Below are 18,408 nucleotides of genomic sequence, written 5' to 3'. Positions count from 1 at the left end.
TTTTGCAATTGTTGGATCTAACTATTAAAGAAAAAATTGCTTCTAATAGAAGAAACCACTGAAGATAAATATGATTTAATATATGGCAGCCATTCTTAGAATTATATGCAGCATAATGAGGTAAGATTTATGGAATGACCACATTTTAAAAACTGCTATATATTGTTTCTTTCATACAGGTGATGATGACCCAATGAACATCTCTTTTGTTTTTCTGTACTGCAGTATTAAGGTTTTATCCATGATTAACTTTTGAAAAACCAGCACACTTTTGGTACAATCATAGGAACATTTTCCTCGAAGTAACCTCCATAGAATAGACCTGAGTAGGATTCTGAGTAGACCTGCTTAAGATTGCTCTCTTTAGATAATAAAATTTTTAAAGAAGTTGCAACTCACTGGTGATATCACAGAGGCGGACTCAGAGATTCCCTTATCTTCAGGGTTTAAAATCTAAACCAGCAAGATGTGAGATCTGTACAAACTGATTTTATTAAATCTAACATTGAAACAACAGAGGCAGAAAGGGGGCTCTTGAAAAGGCATGTATTCTTTTTATCCCTATCTAGAGTTGCTAGCTCCAGATTGAGACATTCCTGGAAATTTGGGACAGAGGCTAGGGAGGGTGGGGTTTGGGGAGGTTGAAGGACATCAGCGTGGTATAATTCCATAGAGTCTACCCTCCAATGCAGCCATTTTCTCCAGGGTAACTGATTTTGGTCATCTGGAGAGCAGTTATAATTCTAGGCTATCTCCAGGCCCCACCTGGAGGTGGGGCCTGGAGATAGCCTATCATCACTCCTCCATGTCAAAATTCCTTTGCTGTTTGGTTTGGTCACATCTCTAGAGGGAGAGGCATCATAGCAACCAGATACCATCTGCCACAAACCCACGTCCAACTAAGGCTTAGGCTGACCTTTCCCTACCCTGAGGTAAAACTTCTCCTCTTTAAGCCTGTGAAGCTGTATACTGGGCTGGGAAGCCTCTAGTAGTGTGGTTGATGATAAGTTTCAACTTTCCTTCTTGTCCCACCCTTAAGGATTATTAAAAATGGTTACCTAGCCAAGTCTTAGTAGGGAACAGATCAGGGGTTTGCGCTTCCCTTTAGCAGAAACTGGCACACAAGGCTTGGGGAGGTTCAAACGGTAACAGAAGGTTTATTTACAGTAGGTTAAAGTCAAAAGGCAGGTAGGCAGGTGTTTGAACTGAAGAAACAGAAAGGTTTTGTACAGGAACTTCACTGGTGTGAGGCACAAAACACTTGGTATAACATTAGGTTGCTGGCTTCTTTCAGAGGTTGACACTGCTTCACAAATGTTTCCCTTTTAAAGCACAGACACAGCACGACTTTCCCTCCTCTCCAAACTTAAGGGTGCTCCACTGAGACAAACCCTTCCTAAATACTGGGCAGGCATTATAGTTATGAACTATAACCCTGTTCCTGGCACTGAAGGGGAGACTCCTCTCTACCCACTTCCTTGGCCCTCTATAATTCCCAGATCTCTTGAGTCTAAGTAAGAGTTAGTGCTGGTTTCCCCCACTTTAGTCCTAGGACTAAACGTGTTTCACAAACATTATTTCCTCTCACAGAGGATTCTCTGGCTGACCCTTTCTGGTCTAAAGCCAGGCTCCAACTCTCCCTCACTCTCTTGTTTTCCCTCCAACTCACAGCTTCCCCCGACATTCCATCCTCAACTGCCATTTCAGGCTAGCCCCATGAAGTGGGGAGGGGGGGAAGGAAACATGTCAAGCATAGCTCACTGACTGGAAATCTCAGCCTCTGAAGCTGAGTCCATCACACTATCACATTCTAATTTTCGTGAGCACAGCATTTTGTAGCAGAGATTGCAAGCAGTTGCTGGTCCATACTTGGATTTGCTCTCATCCATCTTACAAGGAGACTGGAACATGCCCGCCCCCCATTGTGGAAGCAGCTGTAGGTGAGGTGGAGTCAGGCAGGGACACCCTCCACAATCCCTTCCCCACCCTAATTACTGTTGTCCTCACCTGTCACCCCTCTGTCACATTGATGCAGAACTGCCAACCCCCCAGTGTTTATCCTCGGCCACCTCATTGTTTCTGTAAGCCCCCGCATTTTTCCTTCATAGTTGAACTTCAGATAAAGGGACACTGCAGCTCATACGTGACCTGGAAAAAAAGCCAGTGAAATGGCTGAAGAGGAGGATGTGGAACTGAGCTCCACCCTCTTTCTAGATTGGCTGTAAGTAGAATGTCCATGTGAACACTCCTCCACCCATAGTAGTTACCCCACACTTCATCCTGTGAGTTGGAACAAAGGAGGCTTTTATTTGCTGCATCTCAAAAGTGAATGTCCCTTATAGGGTTGCCAGCTCTGGGATGGGAAATTCCTGGAGATTTGGGGATGGAGCCTGGGAAAGGTGGTGTTTGGAAAGGGGTGAGACCTCAACATAGTAGAATACCATAGAGTCCTTCCTCCAAGCAGTTACTTTCTTCAGGGAACTGATTCCTGTTATCTGTTGTAATTCTGGAATATTTCCAGACTGGGAGATTTCCACGTGGAGACTTGCAACCCTAATTCATACTTGGAAAGACCACGATGTCATGTAGAAGCTCCCCACCCACCCCCCAAAATGCAGGGGTTGCTGGGTCTCCAAAAAAGGCTGAGACTGCTGGGTCAGACCTGGGCCGAATCCACACTCACCTATTTTCCATTTTTTTAACGGAAAAAATCTGTGTGTTTCCAACCCGCAAATTTCACCTGTCTGTTCACATTCATGCTGAAACTGCGTATTCCTTGCGCGATCTACTGTTCACATATCCATTGGCAAAGCCGTCTTAGTGGGTGGGGAACAATCTTCCCGCCCAATTTTTTTAAAAAAATTTAAAACAGATTTCCATTATTTCAAAATCACCATATACTGAAACATCAGCAAAGTGATATATCATGTGCCATTTTTCATAGTGATTGGTTCACATTTCTGGCAGGGTACTTAAAAATCCTACAAAAAGGAAGCGTGCAGGAAAGATCTCTTTGTGGGTGGTAGTGGCTGGTAGGATTCATTATCATGGATCCCGTAATAGCTTTGATGGTGCAAATAGTTTTGATCATGATGCAGCACACCTCGCAGATGTTGGTTGCCTACAGGCGCTACTCTGTGCGAAGGCGTTGTGCTGCTGCCCGACTCCTTTTTTTCCGATCTGGAACGACTGATGCCAGGCTGCGTCTTAGAAGACAGAGGCGCAAGATGGTTCAACAGTGGTTCCTGCTTGCAGAGATGGAGGAGCCGAGGGAACACTGGGTTTACCCACGCAGCACCGACTGGTGGGAAAACATTGTCATGGTTCACTGGGATGATCGCCGCTGGATGCACCACTTCCGCATGTCCAAACAGACGTTTCTCAAACTGGTGGAGGCTCTTCGTCCGCGGCTGCAGCGACAAACAACATCTCTGTGTTCCCCAGTATCGGTAGAGCAAAGAGTTGCTGTGGCAGTTTGGTGGCTGGCAAGCAGAACAAGCTACCAAGTGGCTAGCGATCTTTTCGGGATTGGTCGCTCAACTGTCGCATCAGCGGTAGTGGAGTTCTGCCTCGCGGTAGAGTTGGAGCTCCTCTCCAAGACTGTCACCTTCGGAGGCGAGATAGGAGAGGTATATGTCCTTTTTATTTTTTGCCATTACATATAGCTATTACAAAGCATCGTTATAACAATATATGGATAAATATGTTCTTTAAAAAAAAAGCCTATGTGTTCCATTATATTCTGAATTGCGCAAGAATATTTAGTGGAATTTCGATATTACATTAATCAGATTAAAACAAAATTTTAAAGGGAAAAAAAAAACATGTGGTGGTCCGCATCGCGCCACTGAGGATTGAATTCTCCAGACCGCTTTCCCCAGCAATGAGATTTTATTCTGGCAACATCAAAATAATGTTTTCAATAGAACAAAGTAAGCTATGAAATCCCAGCGTTCATGGAGTACGGAGCATTTGCGGGGACAATAAGCCAATTGACACGTTAGGAACGGGTTTCCTATTCAGGGTAGAGAAACGGAAGTAGGGGTGGTTTCAAGAAAAGGCGCTTGAAAACCGCTTCTCGGCATTCACGTCCACCGTGCAACTCCCGCAAGAGACCAGTAACTGGCGATGAAAACCAAACCGAAAGAGAAGCGAGAGAACCATGGAATGGAAAACAGGTAGTGTGAACAGCACTGAGATTTGCGCAAAAAAGTTGTAAAACTGTGGTAAAATTTATGTAGTGTGGATTCGGCCCTGGGCTCCTTCCAGTGTCTCTAGCAAGAAATCTCTGTTGGTTCAATACTAGGAGAGAAGGGGGTTACGCTCACCAGCCATGAGTCCACTCTGACACACAATCTTTCTCTCTCCTTTGTCTGACTCTCCTTTTAAGGGAGTCACTGGAGCCACACTCATCCAAAAAGTCCCAGGAAAATCCCACAAGACTTCAGGTGAGGGTGTGACTTTATCCCTGACTGGGGAATTCCCTAGCCATATTCTAGAAATGCTGGCCAGCTACAACCCTTTCCGCACCAGTTAATTTTGCCAGTTCATCCCCCAAACTGCATTGATTTATTTGCAACCCTCCACACCCTATTTTGTGATATTCGTAGTGGGTATAGGTATTTTGCAGCTTTCCCCCAGGTTTTCTGGAGCACTTCCCCCAACTTTTTGAAAAAGTCATTTTCCAGTCAGGGCTTTCCCCTGCGCATAATCTTTAAGCCAGTTTTTAGTGTTCAGTCTTCTTCTACCCCTCTCCCACCCCTGCCAGCCTACTTTTTTGTGATTGGACATTCTCATATATCCAGCCACTCCCTCTTCCCTCCTTTCTCTCCCTCCCCCTCTCCTCTTCCCTCTCACCCATCCTCTTTTCTTCTTCTTCTTTTTTCCCCAATCCAGTGTTGGATCAATGAACTGATGATTTGCAAGCATGCAGGAGGTGTGAATTCCCAATAGCTTTCATTGCTTTCAGTTTTCCTTTTTTGTAGGGGTTGGAATATTATATAGGGGGAAGAACAGAGCCTGAATCAGCCAATCAGATAAACAAAGAGGAGGCCAAGAGGGAGAACTTCCAGGAATAGTAAATTCCCTGCATTCCAGTGATACATCAATTTATCATGTGCAAAAACAAAAACAAAACAAAAAGTTAAATGGTCAGCACTGTTAGACTGTGGCTTGCCAAAAGTTGCAACTTAGTCAACCTCTTGCAATAAGACAAAAGTCCATTGATTTCAAAAGGCTTTACTGAAGATTGTCAACAGCTGGAGTACACATTCCAAGATACATTGATCTTAGCTGATCCATAGCATTGTTATGAATGCCGAGCAAAAGAATAGGTACAGAGTATGCAGTTCCCCTCAGGCCCCATCCTCCCCCTTAGTTCTCAAAACAAACGGTCCGAGGGTGAGAAAAGGAAAGTTTCTCAAGGGCAGCAGGAAGGTGAAGGCATGCAGATGATAACAATCCCTCTCCCTCCTCCAGGTTCCCAGCAGCAGTCTCCCCACCTGCAAGAAGCACACTTGACACACTGACAAAGTTAAAAGGGAGTCTCTTTGGCTTAACACAATAAGGACCTGACAAGCACTGTGATGCTATCAATGACTCCATTGGTGACGACAGCAGCACTAGCAGCTCTTCATTTCAGATTTATTTGAATATGGAGCAAAATAAATAAAATAACACCACACCACTTTTACATGGAAGAAGAGTGGAGGGAATGTGGCCAAGATGATTGCATTGGTTTCAGCTCGACTTCTTGAAAAGTGAGGAGTAAATTTGGAGTGCAGAAGGGGCTTACTAGATATGGCTCTGAGGCTTGTCAACCTCCAGTTGTGGCCTGAAGATCACAACTGATCTCCAGATGACAGACGTAAGTACCTCTGGAAAAAATGGCTGCTTGGCATTGTACCCTACTGAGGTCCTTCCCCTCCCGTAACCCCACACTCTCCAGGCTGCACCTCCAAATCTCCAGGAATTTTCCAAACTTGTGCTGGCAACCCTAGCCAGATACTTGCCTGCCCCCATCCTCCATCCTCAGTAAGTACAGGAGTGAGCCCCCAATTCCAGACACAGAGCAAACTGCATTCCATGTGCAGAAAAATCTCCACATACAAGCAGCCATGGTTTAGAAGAGCAAAGAGAACCTAAAGGGCCCCAGACATCCACTCCCCACAAGAGCCATCAGGATGCAATCTAGAAACCACATCAGACCATTAAAATCCTTCAAGGCAGGGGATGATGAAATAGCTGTCAACCCTCACTACCCGCCTGATCCTCCCATTTTTCAGTGTCCCACTTTCCCCCAAATGGGATTTCTAGAGTGAAGCACAGCATTATTTCTACTTCATGAATCCATCTCCGGTTCTGTTGTCAAGCTTGTAACTTAGAAGTTGGAACTAAATTGTCAGTTTTGCATTCTGAGCCATGCTGGGGTGGGGCTAATGCAAATTAGAACCCTGCAGGTCTACCTTCCACCTGTTTGTCTGGGGCTGTGAGCTTCACACGCCTTTCCCCTCCTTTCCCTGGGCCCTGACTGTTGTACAGAATGAGATCTCTATCAGCTCACAGCTGGTGTTTTGCCAAATGGGCAGGCAGTTTCGGATCCGAATGCACACTTGGCTTATAATTACTCTCAGTTGTGCCTTTTCTTTTTCCCCTCATGCAATTTGCTTGCTAATTATTTGAAAAGTTCTTTAACCCAATGGTTTCCATTCATCTTAAATTAATTATAAGTTAGTCTTTGTTAATTTAACATTGGGGATTTAAAAAAAAATCTTTTGTTCTAATGTGCCTCTTGCTAATGTGAAGGATATGATCTTTATATATATGGTTTGCTTAAATACTACCAAATGTTGGAAATATGGCTATATTGTGGGATATCGTAAGGGCTAATGATCTGGAGATAGGCAGGCGATACGGCTAGCAGTTCCTTCTTCTGGCTAGCTGTGCTGGTGGCGCAGGGAAATGCGATGCCACAGCAAACATGGAACAAATACCCTGGTGTGAGCTGTTTCTAGAAAAAGCTAAACCTCTTAAGAATCATATTTCCTGCACTTTTTAATATACACATTTGTCTTATTCCATCCAAAGAATAATACATAAATACTGGCATGTGGTTAAACATATATCTGAATGTAATGGGTTTCCCTTTATTGGTTTTAGAAGAACTAAGTATTTTAGGAATGTTCTTGCTTATTCTGACATGAGTCATATCACAACAATAAAAGAATAAGTCTTAGTAATTATAAATGTAGGGGGTGTTCTCTTCTCTTTTTTGTGAGAGAAAATGTTTTGAACATCCACAGGATCACCGCCACACGTTTGAGTTGTACCTTTTCTCTATTTGTAATATGAAATGTGTTATATATTATCACACGGCCATATGGCTTAATCTACATGGGTGGGACTACCTGCTGTAATTGAACATGTACAATGGAACATTGATCTCACATTCGAACTATAGCTATGGAAGCACCACTGGGCATACATGTACTGATTTGCAGATTTTTGTCGCTGAAAAATTATTTTGCATCATTTTAATAGAGGGGATGTCTATAAATTGTTGTTACGTAAGAAGGTGGAATACATTTATAGGCTTAAGTCATACATGCTATACAGCCTTGATTCTGATTTGGTTTTAGCCTATTTTTATGCGTTTGCCATATTTTTAGATGAGGAACAAAGCACAATAGCAACTTTACAATTGTCTTTTTCCCTATGTAATCTTGCTTTTCTATATGATCTGAATTTTTGCCTGTATTTATGTATGATACATTTATTGGCGGTGTTCCCCTTTTTCTTCAAATTATATACCTTTTAAGTATGTGCATCCCTTTAAATTAGCACTTTTCCCATTTCAATGGCATCCTGTAAGCTCACTAACATAGTTGCAGTGAGTTATATTGATCACCCAGTTTGTTATCATGTCTCATTCTCCCTTTAAATTCACTTTACACTTTCCGGTCTGTAATGAGAACTTTATTTCACTGGCTGCAGTTAGAAATCTCCAAGCAGAAGATTATGTAGGTCTATGGAATCCTTGAGTATGTATGAACTTTAATGATTTATTACATTAATGGAATATATTATAGTTCACTATGTTCTACAAGGATCCCCAACTCAGATGGCTGAATATGTTTGAAAGAAGGTTCTAAGCTATTGTTGACTCCAGTCTTTATGCAAGAGAGGTGAGGCTCTTTTAAACTTCAATTTAGTTAATTTTTGTAGCTCCCTTCACCCTGAGTGTAAATAAGGAATGTTTAATTGCATATCAGCATTATTATTAAATGACAAGGAAATGTTTCATGTTGCAGCTGTGCTAAATAAGGCTGATCAAACGGGAGTCAAGTTCAGGTTCCTGAATTCAGCATGGTGGAGATGGGCACTGCAAAGTGTTCAGTGCAGTAACACAACCAATCCTGGAGAATCTGATGGGTGCCCTGAAGAGAGTTCTCTTTTGTTTGCGGAAGGCTGGGCTGCCTGGAATGGGTTTGCCCCAGGAGAGGGGCAGGGCTGAGCCTTTAAAAAAAGCTGTGTGCGCTGCAGCACCATATTTCTCTGTTTATCTATATTGTGATCCCTCCTTATTTATTTTTCTTCCTGGTGTGCAGAGCACAGGGTGCTTGGTTCCTGCTGATAGGATTCCTAGTTCTCTGCCCTGCAGCTGAAGCTACTGTTGACCATGTCAGATTTAAAACCCAGGTCTATAGTTAGGGGTGGAGGGTTTAGTTTTTAGAACAAAAAGGGCACATGAATGACACTTCCAACTCCATGGATTATCTTGTAGGGGCTGTGGCTCAGTGGCAGAGTATCTGCTTGGCATGCAGAAGGTTCCAAGTTCAGTCCCCAGTATCACTAATAAAAAATATCGGCTAATAAGTGATGAGAAAGACCTCTACCTGAGACCCTGAAGAGCCACTGCCAGACCGAGCAGACAATATTGACTTTGATGCACCAATGGTCTGATTCAGTAAAAGGCAGCTTCATCTGTTCGCCTCCTACAAGACCACTGATTTCAGTCCTAGAACGGTTTAACTATACACAGGATTGCATTGCGAGGCACTTCTTTATCTTCAGCCAAGCTTCAGTCTCAGAAACGATTCTACAGCTAGCACAGAAGTAGAGAGGGTTTTTTTCTCCCATCGACTCCTTTTTGCTGTATAAATTGGACCTCTGCATGCTTGATATGTGCTTGGAGGTTATCTGGATTGAAGCAAATATGGCTGGCATAACCACATGCATTTTAAGCTTTACAGACTCTTCTAAAACAACCAAGCTGCAATTTTTTTCTTGACAGATGTTGAGGGTTAATTTATCAAACTGATTACTCTAACACTATGTCTTTTAAAAATAAAATGAAATGATTGTAACCCTGATGACACAATAATAAATTTTGAAGGGAGATCTTGGGATATATTTCTATACAAATTTTTACAAAAATGGTTGAGTTAGTATCGGGTTGGGATTAAAAACAGATGGCCACTTCCTGCACGGCTTCTGTTTAAAAACATCTCCTGGCTTTATTTGGTTCCTCAGTGCCTACCCAGATGTCTTCAGCATGGTGTGGAAGCTATAGATCTTTCCAAACGTTCTGTCTGCATGTATCAGGAGTTCCCCATCTGCATGTATCGGGAGTCTGTGGTGTCTGTGTGATACTCAATAACCACAGTCACCATTTTGTGTGAACTGGGGCAAATGAGAACCCGGGGTCAATTGTGAGGATCACACACTCCTGACACATGCAGTTGGGAGGCTCCCAATAAACATGAACATATTTGTCTGAAATGAGGACTGACAACATCCTGGACACTGCAACATTTCGAAGGCCTCCAGCCTAGCAAGAACAAGGGCTATCTCTGAATCATTTGGTTCAACAGTTAAAATTAAATGCCTAAAAAAGTTAAAATATCTAAAAATAATGAAGAAAGCCACCAAATTCAGAATACAGAATGTCACCAATAGCCCCCACGTATGCTCCAAAGGAAACCTGCTATGATAAGGGTGACCAGGTTCAGCTAGGAGCAGGCAGATCCCTAAATTAACGTTCCAAAAGGAGATTAATACCCTGTGGTCTCCAGCACCTTGGCAGGCTGAGCGGACTACCTGTCACATTTTTACCCTGCCCTTCCACTTTGAGGCTCAGGTACATGTCCTCCTTGTGCCCTGTTGTCCTCATAGTAATGCAGTGAGAGAGAGTGACTGGCCCAAGGTCACCCTAGTAACCTTCATGACCAAAGGGGGTTATGAATCTAGGGCCATTGTCACACGTCTTGGCATAGCGCTAAACTAATGGAATGAGGGCATTTTCGTGGCACGGTTTCTGACATCATTGCGCCACGATTCCATTTTCGTGGCGCGATGATGTCAGAAACCATGCCACAAAAATGCCCTTGTTCTGTGAGACATGCGCTATGCAGAGACATGTAAAACAGCCCAGGTCTCTCTGACCCTAGTCTGATGTGCTAACTGTTACCCCACACTGTCTCTTGGGTTTATTGAAAGTGCTGGACACCTTCTTTCTTCCCATTCTTTTGGGAGATTAATTCGGTGCACTTCTTGCCTCTAGTTGAACCTGGTTAGCTTTTTAGGGTAGGTTCACTTCCATGAGTCATCTGGCACCCTTGTTGGCTATTATTGGCATCCTCTAGTCTGGATTTGGCCTTTTTCTTCTTTTTAAAGACTTTACATTTTTAGGCATTTAATTTTAATAGTTCAACTGCAACTGGTAAAACCCTTAGCACTCCAATCCATGTACCATAACAGGCTACCCAATGGAACCTGGTTCCAAGCGCAGAGCAGCAGATTGTTGCTTATTCTTGTCTGCACAGCAAAGTTCTGCTGGGGCTGCAGTCTTTTGAGGGCATGCCCCTACCCCAGACAGGAATTGATTACCAGGACCAAGAAAATGTCCTCCCTGGGCATTTGGTGGTTGATTTAGAGAAGGCCTTGACGTGTGCACAGTCTTGACTTAGAGTTACAAGATAGTCTTTGGATCCCTTCCAATGCTCTGATGTTATGACAATCAGTTGATGTTATGACAATGACGTTATGACAGTGAGTTCAACTATTCAGTACATTTTGGCATGTCAGATTAGATATAATAATGCTCCAGCATGTCTGTCCAACACACATCATGAGCCTAGTGAGTGGTCTGGGATCTTTGATAGTGCTGGTGAATCTCAGGTATTGATCTGATTACCACCTGGTTGGGAGGTGCTTTTCCAGCTGCTTGGATCTTTTAGAATGGAGAACAAGATGTAGGTATAATTGATACATAATGATCTTTGTCCAATTAGATTTCTTGGCTGTACAAAAGAGTCACAGTTCGTTCCTCCAGGATGCAGAGTTAGAAGCAGCATTTCCCTTTTTGATGCCATCTTATTATGTATTCACCATTTAAGGTCCATTTAGGATATTAACCTTTCCAGAAAGCCACTTCCCGAGATGGCTTAGTTTGCCTGTTTAAAATGCACCCCCTGCTATGGTCTGAATCTCATGCCTCCTATCTTAATGAATCACAGACCACAATTGTTGCCGTCTGCTTCATAACAAATAGTCTGACTTGCGGTATTACACAGTTAGGGCCCCATCCTGTTTGCTCTGAGCCAACTGGATTCCTATTTTATTTTATTTTATTTTATTTTAATTTTATTTAAATGTATAGCCTACTGCATCTTAGGACATAACAGTTCCCCTGCTGGATTTAACTAGTGGCCCATCTAGTCCAGCATCTAGTTTCTCACAGTGGCCAACCAGTTCCTTGAAGAGGCAACAAACCGGGTATAGAGGCCAAGGCCTCCCCTTGATGTTGCCCTGGTATTCAGAGGCTGATTGCCTCTAGATGTGGAGGTTTCCTTTAGGCATCATGGCTCGTTGCCCACTCTTCCATGAATTAATCTAATTCCCGTTTTAAACCATCTATATCCGTGGCCATCACTACATCCTTTGGCAGTAAATTCTACAATTGAATTACTTGTTGAGTAAAGATGTATTTCCTTTTGTCCATCTGAATCTACTGAAGTGTCAGGATGGGAAGCAAGAGACTGGATAAAACTAGTAGCATAGGGTATTCTAATAGGTATAATAACTCTGTGTGCTATTTGTTAATGACTGTAGTGAATCCAAATGGAACAATATATACCCAGTGCCAGTCTAGATCTGGCAGTTGTACCTCTTGTGGCTGGCACTGCCCGGGCCAGCCAGGACTTGAGAAAGGGGCATAGATTTTCCCCATGTTCTTCTCACCTGCTGGATGTCCTTTTGACCTTGGAAAAGGATGCAACAACAACACAATCTTCACCACAGCCCCTCAGCCTATGAGGCTGCATCCACAAGAGTCCCTTAACTGCAGGAATGATCTTTCCTGTGGTTGAAAGGGACTGCAGTGGGGGAGACAGGAACATGGGGACATCTGCATTGGTGGCAGTTTGTTGGCTGGAAGCCCTCATCTCAAGATTCTTTTGAAGCTGCTCAGACTACAAATATTTCCTGGTCAGGCATAACATTTACCCTTAAGATCTATTCTTTTCTTGCATTTCCTCCCTGCTGCACTTCTTGCCTCCTATTTCCGTCCTCCTTGGAGGGATCATTTACCTTTGACCCTATCAAATGAAAGACCTAATCCATCCTTGTAGAGAGAGAAACAGACCAAAGTTACTTGCAACCTGAACTTTCTGGTAACAATTGGATGCTGCCATTGACCACAAATGTCTATGTATGCTGAGTGCTGTCATTCAAGGCCTTGGCATTTGTGATGAATATACTGACAAAATTTGTTCCAGCATAAGCTTTCATGAGTCAGGGCTTGCTTTGTCAGATGCAAGAAGTGTACACTCATTTGGCAGATACATTTATGCCCAAAGCGCCAAACAACAGAAGGACAGGGGACGAGGGGGGTTAGTGCAAAGAGAGACCAGAAGGCACAGCTTTTCCTGACATTACATTGTAGGGCACGGGGCGGGGTGTGGGGGAAGAATCCAGTCCAAAGATTAATCAGTCCACTCAGAGTGGGTGTGGACCATTCCCAACTGTTGAGGAATTGGCAAAGTAGGGTAGGTATAAAATTCAGTTGGTAGAGACTTGAATGTACTGTTCATAATCTGACAGAATGGACTTCAGCCCACAAATGCTTGTGCTGGAATAAACTATGTTGGTCTTTACAGTGCTAGTGGACTCTTGTTTAATTTAGCTGCAGCAGACCAATAGGTCTACCATTCTAGGATGAAAACACCATCTGCTTTGCAAAGGAAGTTAGGGGCAAACCACATAAGACTCTGGGAGATCCTCTTTCATAGCATTTTGTAAAAGGAAAATAGTAGCTGCAGAAGACCTGGATTCAGTATGGGGCTGCAGTGCAGGTGGCTCCTATCCCATGTAGTTTCGACAACTGAAATTTACCACCCTGTGCTATTAGCTTTTCAAGAGAAAAAAGACAGGCAAAAAACCATAAATAGGCAAAGAGAGGATGCCTGTATTTTCCCCTGCCTGTCTTTTTCCCTTCCGGGGTTAATAACAGGCCAGGGAAAGGCAATTAACAAACTTAAACAAAGAGGAAGGTTTAGACTTTCTGTCCTCCCTGAACTATGACCCCATTCTGCTTTAGGGTTCTATTAGCCATTTAAAGTTACTGGCAGGTCCTGGCAGGTAGATCCCTCAGCCCCTCTCCAGTGAACACACATTGATTCCAGTAGAAAAGCTTTATTAGTGTCAGGCTATGGATGACAGGATACTGACAACAGATCTCTGGCCCGTTTACATTAAGACAACAATCCTTAGTCAAATGGATTTTTATTCAGAAATCAGTTCATTCCAATATACAGGTCCACAGGTCTACTTAGGAGCAATGCAAGCCACCAAGCAGCATGATCACAATCCGGCATTGTTCCGTCTGTATTAACCAACTGAGTCATGAGTTTATGAAAACTTGGTGACCATTGTACAAATCTCTTTACAGTCCAGTAGATATTATTGCCTATGAGGAAGTTGTAATTACGAAACAGGTATTGGAAATTTGCTGGCTGAAACCCGTAGGCTGAAGAAACACTCAGCTACAGCACCTTCGCTGGATCTTTGGATTTGGAGGTCACTGCCTTGGCATGTGTGCAATATACTAGGAGTTTCATCCTCACGTGTTGACTGCAATGCTCATGGACCTTTGAACTTTACCAGTTGGACTTATATGTATATGGTTGAACTTTACCAGTTGGATTGGTTTGCACATTGACTGTTCTTATTTGTATTGTTTATTGTATGCACAATATTAGCACTTTGCACTTTAAAATACTAAAAAATGTATAAAAAGTTTCTTAAGAGATTGTGGAACCTTGTAGTTCCTGTACACCGGAATTTGCTGGTAGTTTCTGGTTCATGTATCTGGTGGTGCCCGACCTTAGTTAGGCTTGATCACAACCCTTGACAGGAATGACCACATGGGAAAATTACATTTCTTTTCAAGCTCGCTTCTCCTTCCCCTCCCAATTCATAACAATCTTTTGCCGTTCTTTCTCTGTGAGAACATTCTGCATATTTGTGATATCGCATTTCGCTGCTAGGGAGAAAGACATATCATAGTCTGAGAGGAAGCGCAGGGTCATAAGCAGATAACCACCTGTGAAATCCTGAGAAATGGTTAGAGCTCTAGCAAAATAAAATGAAGTTACATCAGTTTGCAGTTTACAATGAATGGACTGAGCATCAGAACCAGAATTAATATTGGCATGGATGAATGGGAACAGGCAGACATGACAATTAGGATCTTTACAGGTCTGAACTCCATCACGGAGCTTGGTAGAAGTGACAAGGCAAAGCAGATAAGCATTGTTATACTTGATTTTCCCGCTCCCAAATAACTGTCAGGATTTGGGGCACACAACTCTACATGGGTCCTGTGAGAACCCTTTTTAGTTATGGTTAAACAATGAGTACACAATAATAGATTCCCAGTGACTGAGCAAAGTAGCAGGTGTCTGGAGTCTCCAAGGTCGTCTCTGGCTTGGAGACACATATTTCTGTGAGATAACATGAGAGGCCCCCTCTAGTTAGAAGGCCTGGAGAAATAACAGTTATAAAATGGAAAGAATATGGCTAAGGAGAGAATACATCATATTAGCATCAAACATTCAATATACTGTGGCATCAGTGACATAACAACCAAACAATCATGACATGGCTGTACACAAACATGACAGTTTCCACGAAGCTCAGTTCACGGATCTCCCAGCTTTGCATCTGGTTTGGGCCTTCACAAGGACAAGCAATGCAGTTTTAGACCTGAAGTTCCAGTAAGGACTGTGGTAATGCCCCCATCCATCCTCTGAGACACTTGGCTACTAGATCTTCTGGACAGCCCTCCCCCCAGTCCAGCGGATACTTTGCTCTCCCAGAAACCCAAGGAGACCACCTACAGCTTGTTTCTATTATTCCTCACACTGATAACCTAGGAAGTAAATTAGGCTGAGAGAAACTGACCCAAATCACCCAGCATGTTTCCACGGCTGCATGGAGACTTGAACTCCCAGATCCTAATCTAATTCTCTAACCACTACACTACACTGGCTCTCTATTTGGGGAATTAAATCTTTACATCCTTGCTACTGAGTACTTGATTTTTGATATTCCGAACCGTTTAGTAGTGTTACTTACAAGCCCTACTATGCACACACATTTGAGACTATTCCATATTATACCTGCAGTAGTCTGGTGAGATAAGTGAAGCCATTTACCAGAAGGCAAAAAAGTGAGCTTGGGAGCTGAGTGTGGGATTCAAACCCGAACCTCCCTGGTCCAAGTCTAGCACAGCTGATGGCTTTTGGTCTAGTCCAGCAATATTGGGGCCCAACGTTGTGACCCAACCATGCAAAGATATTTTGTGCACTTTGCTAGTGACAGACCACATTCACTCAGAAAAAGATGTGCAACCTAGGCTGTATTACTCTGTGATTACTGGGAGGATCACACTGACAGCCTGCTCGGTTGCCTTCTGCCCTGAGTTATTCCTATATCTTCTATCAGGGACATCATTAGGCTTTTGCCAGCCTGAAAAGCTGATGCTACCCTGTCATTCCAGGAGAAAAAGATGCATCATCTGCCCAGATTTTGGAAACATCTCCTCTCTGTACATAATTTCTTGCTAATTGCAAGCTCCTCCAGATGCTGCCAGCATTAATGTGTCTTGTGCCAAATGGAAACGAATGTAAATCCAATTTTTAATACATAACAAGATGTCAAATCCGATGAGTGTTCATGAAGAGGACCTGATCCACACCACTGAATTTGCACTGGCATATTACAGTGAGTTTAAAACAGGAAAAGACCAACAGACATTGTGGATGACAGCCATAGTTTTAAGGCTAGCATCTCTCCTTTGAAATCCTTGTTTTTGACTTTGTCCTGGTGAGTTTCAGCATCCCTGAACTTCGCTTGACCATTAGGTTAAGTTGTTCAGGAGTGCAGCTCTTTGGGGGGAAAACAAATCACTGCTAGTTAATCAAAATAATTCAGATAGATTTCATCATAGATAGTTCATGTTTAAAGTCCTGCTTGTTCATGGGTTTTTTTGTTTGTTTTGCTAAACTACAGCTGCTGGATGACATGCTTCAACATTCACCCTTTTAGCTCAGATCTTGTTGGCGGACTGTGAGCAGGAAGTTGATGGTTTGGCAAGCTGCTTGGATTCATCCAAACAAATTATGCCATTTTCTTGCATGCTTCCATGGCTTTCTCACAGCTGCCCCCTTCATCTCCAGGCATCTAGTAAAAAGAAATAAAATTAAGTTTGAGTTTTTTTGAGTGGAGACTTACTACTTAGGTGTCTTACTACTTAGGACACCAGAGCTCTATGCAGAGTTATTCCAAACAAATTTATTTCAGTGGCCTTAGACTGGAGTGACTCTGCATCAGATGGCACTGGCAGTGTGCCTTTGATGCCCGTGAACCAGCTAAACTTAGTCAGTTCTTGTGATCATTCCTTGAACAAATGTTGCTGGCTGGGCAGGCACAAAAAACAAGCAATATGTTCAGTCCAATACCAGTCATTTCAAGGATGCCTCCAACTGCACAGCCACAGAGAAGAGATGAGCTGCAAACAACTTCTTGCTTTATACAAACTGGTTAATGTAATGCCCTGAAATTTGACCATGACTGTGAGGAATATTGCCTCTTTTCTGGTAAATGAGATGATTTAGATCTTGGACTGGGCAAGAGGAGCCAGAAGCAGTCATAAAGCTGCCTGGCACAGAGCGATGTTCAAGACAAATTTTGCCAGGGAACATTGTGACGATCTAATCAGGAGCTTTCCTTGCATGTAATTGAAAGAGTCTGGGCAAGGTACGTTCTCCTGGTGGGCATGTTTGCCATGAAGTTTTCAGCATGCCTGTCTTCATCTTGATCTTGCAATACCTTAGTTCCTTATGAAATCGATTTAAGGATTCCTTCTTTTTCTGAATCATAGCAGCTCTACAAGCAAAATCTAAAACCCTACAAGGAGATCAGAATGTACGCAACATCTACAGAAATGTTTCTCAATCCATGTATTGTGGAGAACCACATCATAATTCCTATCAACCAAAAGAGCCATATTGCTACTCTATGCCCTTTATACCATATGTACATACAATAATATTAGTTATATAACTATTACTATTAAATATTAATAGGGTTGTCTCTCCCCACCCAGTTTGGTGTAGTTGTTAAGAGCAGCAGGCCTCTAATCTGGAGAACTGGGTTTGATTCCCCACTCCTCCACTTGAAGCCAGCTGGGTGACCTTGGGTCAGTCACAGCTCTACCAGAGCTCTCTCAGTCCTACCCACTTCATAGGGTGATTGTAGTGGAGATAATAAGGGCATACTTTGTAAACCGCTCTGAGTGGGCATTAAGTTGTCCTTAAGGACAGGGTTTAAATCGAATAGTCCTATTCCTATTCCTATTACTACTTTGGAACCTTATCAAACCTTTCTGTATCTGGAGTGACAAGAAAGACTTTTAAGTCAGATATGTGACACAGAACAGTATGCAAGCTTTTGTGTTCTTCGGAACTTTTTATTAGGCGAGATTTTTTTTAAAGTGCTCCTCTGTTAAAAGTTCCCTTCAAGTATTACTCTAGTTAATAGAAAAGGTGGTAGTTAGACCCTCTCTCCAGTCTAAATTTTTGCTGGCAAGGAATTTGATTTTTTTTGTTAGTATTTAACAGTGTGGTATGCCCCATTCCACCACCTCATTAAGTTGCATATGTTGGTATAGCCTCATAAGCTAACAGTTTTATTTTAGGCCCATGGTATGAAATTATCCCAGTTTCTAAAGAAATTGCTCACTTTGCTGGAACATGGGAGGGGTGGTACCATGGGGAATGGTGCTCAGAAGAGCCATATGTGGCATGCCAAAGAACCACATGAAGCTCCAGAGTCACTGAGTATCTC

The 18,408-nt window shown here is 42.9% G+C and overlaps 1 protein-coding gene across 1 annotated transcript in view; it reads left to right on the top strand.

Annotated features, from left to right (window-relative positions):
• The window catches only part of ASIC2 (acid sensing ion channel subunit 2), a 495,552-nt gene that overhangs the window by 264,079 nt on the left and 213,065 nt on the right, over positions 1-18,408 (top strand). The gene's annotated exons all lie outside the window — the stretch shown is intronic.

Source organism: Eublepharis macularius, chromosome 12 (genome assembly GCF_028583425.1).
Source record: "Eublepharis macularius isolate TG4126 chromosome 12, MPM_Emac_v1.0, whole genome shotgun sequence".
Taxonomy (NCBI): Eukaryota; Metazoa; Chordata; class Lepidosauria; order Squamata; family Eublepharidae; genus Eublepharis; species Eublepharis macularius.
The sequence above is the reverse complement of the archived record's forward strand: the minus strand, read 5'-3'. Positions and strand labels throughout refer to the sequence as shown.